Consider the following 4730-nt stretch of genomic DNA (forward strand, 5'->3'; position numbering starts at 1 on the left):
CCACCAGTAGGCAAACATGGGGTTAGTATCTTGCCCAAGGATATTTGGCATGCAGCCAGGATGCAGCCTGGGATCGAACCACCGCCCTTCTGATTAGTGGCTGACATGCTCTGCCACCTGAGCTACAGCCACCCCAATGTACAAATTAGCCAAAATGTACAAATTTGTCTTTTGCATGTGTGAGGACTACTACATAATCTTCAACCATTTGTATATAAACATTGTGGCGCATATTGTTGATACATAAAGGCCAAATAAAAGTGGTCCAAGTATGGAGCCTTGTGCGTACCCAACAGAAGGCAAGGAGATGTAGTGACATCAGTACCTTAGGTGGATGATCATCCATCTAAAGACTTCTTTGGGAAAAAAAAAGTGTCAGTGTAGTTAAAAGGAGTTGATGACTGAGAGTGTCAAATGCTTTCTTTAACTCTAAAAGGACAGCACCCCATCATTTCTGTCCAACAAACATATTATTCATCCAAAAAAACACAGTTTGCTGATTCTTTAAAATGATGAGGACATAATTTAAACTGCACTGGATGCAGAGGGGCTACAGTTGTGGTTTAAATGACTAGTCAGTGACTGGCCACCCATTTTTCTGCTATCTTAGATAAAACAGTGAGAATAGCCATCAGTTGGTCATTAAGCATGTCTCTTTTTTCTCCTGTTTCACAAATTTAGGTAACCATGGCATCATTCCAGGCTAATGGGACAACTGTTTGTCTAAATTATAAATTAATCATATGTGTAGTTGGACATGCTATCATGTTGTTTTAAACAGCAAGTATCAAATCCATAGACATCCTATTATACTGACTATGATTAGACCTCGAATCCACATGAGTAGATGGAGATGTGCTGCGAATCAAATCACCAAATTGGTCAACACATCGTCTTTATAACTGTTTTATTGTAATGCATGAATTAGGTGCAACATCCAGGTGCGTGAGATACATCTCTGCTGTCCCCGTCTTGCTCAGGGGTTTTGTCTACTGGCTAAGTAACCAAATGTTGATGACATAACTGCGACGTCCCTTTCTAATTGGTCTATTGGACACCCTGTGAATAGGAATGGAGAGGAGGCTGGGTGTGACAGCAAAGTCAGCCGCAGTTTATTTTCTATGAAAACGTCACCTGAATGGAAACACCTGTGCAAGCCAAAATTCTGTGCACTCCTAGAGGTTTGGATTGGTCTTGTAATTATGCTGAATACCAAATATCAGCCTGTGCCTATACAAATATGAATTCTTTACATCTATATTTAAATTCCACACATGAGCAAATGCACCAGCCTGTATTCAGAGATATGAGAACAAATAAGCAAACACACAGGTGTGGGCATATTCTGTTAATATGCAGACTCACACTACCAGGATACATCTGCTCTTTGGGATTTGTTCACATTTTTATATCTCAGACAGACTATCTGCTGGACGCCGGGAGCATTTCCCCCTTTTTTTAAAAAAAAGAAAAGCCATTCCTGCATCTACGGCAGTGTAATTAATCTGGCTGACAGGTGTCTGCTGCGCAGGTACAAACAGCCAAATAATAGGGTCTGTTTGGGATGTGACGACTCCCGCTGCGCTGTGCAGAAAAAAACCCAGCAGGTGTTTACTAAAAATGAATCCGAGTGGAATCAGCAGTTTACAGCACTTTATTCAGCAGCAGCAGCAGACAGACAGCGGGGGGAGATTTTAGTATTTTTATCCTGTTTTGTTTCAGCAGCACAGCTGAGGCCTGTTGAGAAGGTACCTCCAGGTTAAACCCTGCCATCCTGGTGTCATGCCTGTGCTTCCCCTTTTTCGCCAGGATAACTCATGCAGCGACCCTGACCTGCTTCAGAGCAGGACATGTTCAATTTATTGCATTTAAAATCAACATCTTCTAATTATTGTGCCTGTAGAAATTGTGTTGTAGAAGATCCCTCAGATACTGGGCAGCAAAAACTAAGCATGACACTAGTTATACGTAGGTAAACAGGGGTTAAACTGGGGTTAAACTGGGATTTGCTTGGTGGGAGGTCCCAGATGAATTTGTACTTCGAGAGATTTGTTTTTTGGGGGGACTGGCTGCATTTTCTCAGTGCATGTGTGTGTGGCTTTCTGGCTGTCTGTGCTGACCTTGTGATTGGTCAGTGATATTTTCAGGATGTACTCCACCTTTTGCCCCATGACTCTTGGAAAAAGCACCCATCTCCTCTTTAGTTCTACACTGGATAAGCTGTAAGGAAAATGGATGGATAATGATGAACATTATCAGTTGATACTCAGCCCCCCTTCTCCTAAACTAAGTGGAGACTCATGCATCTGCCTCTCATTCACTTTGAATGAGGTGAGGAGCTGAACTGTGGATTTGCTGCTTTGCTTTGATGCACTGAAAAGTTCAAAACCAGCCAATTACCAATCTCTGTCTCCCAAACTCTTCAAGTGTTGGGATGAGAGGGAGGAGTGTTCCACCTCATTCTGAATGAACTATCCCTGCTATAGACTCTCCTCACACAGACTGAACGCAAATTTATCCATAATGACCAGAAGTTGCCAGGGGGTCTCCAACTAGACTGTAGACTAACTGACAGACTAAACAATAGCAAATATCAGCAAAAACATGAAGGGAATGGTTTAGGCGCATGCATCTCGACAGAGCTGGGCTGTGGCACTGAGGGTTTTGCTGCAGACAGTGAAGAGAGGGGCAACTGTCCTGGAGTGCCTTTGTGGCACAGGCGGTGGTGTTCATGATTGTGGCTGTGTGGTGTTTGTGATATACTTCTTATAGTCTGACTTTATCCACTTGCTGTGCTGTTTCTGTGGTAGACAAAATGCATTAATGTGTTTGTCAGAATATAATGATGGTGCTACAGTAGAATGAATTGAATTTACTCCTAAATAAAAAAAGGCTGAACTTTGATAAGTACCACTGCAGAGTTACTTTTCCTCATGCAAATAATAATTTTAAAAAGTTTTATTATCAATCGTTATTACCGTTTTATTACAGGTAAAACAATATTCATGGACAATCAGACTTGGGATTGAATTTCGTGCGTCTGTGCCTTCAGACAAAAGAAGAAGCTGTGAAGGAGAGGCGAGAGGCCTGGTTAAAGCTGCAGGAGAAGATCTAGTGCTCCTGTGAGAAACTGCTGCCTGATAAAGTCTAACATGAACAACTGCACATGTACAACTGATGTATGACTTCTCTATGGGCTGATAAGAAAGTCCATAAACTGTTTGTGCAGGGAATTAAGACGAGTGTGTGTCTGTGTGTGAGTGTGTGGAGACAGAGCAGTGGTTGTAAAAATGGTTTATAGGTGGAATTAGCACTGATCATCATTAACCTGAGCCTAACACGGAGCGATAAAAGACCATTGGAGAACCTGCACAGACTGTTTTTAATGCCGGCGGAGGGCGACCGAGGAGCTCCTGGGAGGCAATGAGAAGAACCAGCCAATAAGAAGGCAGTGAACATGAAGCAGTTTCAACAGTTTTAGCTTTCAAAGGAAGAAAATTCTCTGTATTTGTGGGTTTAATAACCCCTGCTGATTGCATTTCCTGTCATATTCCAGTGTTGAATGTTCATATTAAACATTGATATAGTTTCAAATAATAAGCTGTGCGTATTTACAAGTAATCCCTTTGAGCCAAAAAGAGTCGGACTGCTCTATTATATATGTCAGGTGTTTGTCACATATGGTTCCTTCTTCACCTTAGTGTTAAAAACACAGCATATTTGTCCAGTATTTCTCAAGAGGGTTGGTGTCTGCAGCACCAACCCTCAGTGCCACAACCCAGCTCCATCTAGATGCATGTTACTTGTATAAAAATAGGAAGCGTGAGGTCAAAGGCTTTACTTTCAAAGAGGGAGTCGCCTCGTTTTGTAGAATCATTCAGCTCCTGGTTCTGGTTTTACTTCTACCATCGTTGCTGCATGTACCAGCAGCTGCTTAGCTGCTTAAAAGTGAGTTCCAAAACTTCCAAGATGTTCTTCCATTCTGCAATCCAACATTGCGATTACCTGGGATAACTGACACTCCCTGTGGAAACAGATAAGGTGGGTGGTAGTGAGTGTGTTCAGTGCAGAGTTGCTTGGCAGATTTTTTTTAACCAGAACAAAAACATATTTTCTGCTCTCTGATTTGATCAAAGAAAACAATTTCATTGTTTCCAAGCTCCCACACAAACTCCACATTTTTCAGTATTATGAGTAAAATATCCTGAACAGCTCACTCAAGTAATATCACGGCACACACGCTGAGATCAGACGCAAGAACGATGACGGTTAACAGCAGAGGTAAGTTGAAAGTCTCGGCTTCTATTCAGCTGCTTTTAACATTTAAGAAACTTTTTGATTCTCATGTAAACTGTAATTTCATATAAAAAACTAAAAGTAGAAGTAAATGTGCTGGAGTCAGTGGCTGCAGAAATATCATCACTGAAAGTCAAATTTATGACTTAATATTCCCCTGAAACACCTTTAGGTATTTTTATGTGGACGGTGCGTGAACCAGAGGGTTTTATAAGAAACTTGTCTGGAAGCTGTGGGGGACCCACTCATTACCCACCACACCAATATATATTGTTACATCAGTACAAAGACTGGTCGAAAAACCATCACCATCATAAATATAACATTGTTATAGTAAATAATAATACCAATATATGCTTAAAACACAACAATACATTTTAACTCAAATTCAAATTCAAATTTTATTTGTCACGTACACAGTCATACACAGTACG

The sequence above is a fragment of the Haplochromis burtoni genome, unplaced genomic scaffold, assembly GCF_018398535.1.
Source record: "Haplochromis burtoni strain Fernald_Lab_line unplaced genomic scaffold, NCSU_Asbu1 Contig_150, whole genome shotgun sequence".
NCBI classification, from domain to species: Eukaryota; Metazoa; Chordata; class Actinopteri; order Cichliformes; family Cichlidae; genus Haplochromis; species Haplochromis burtoni.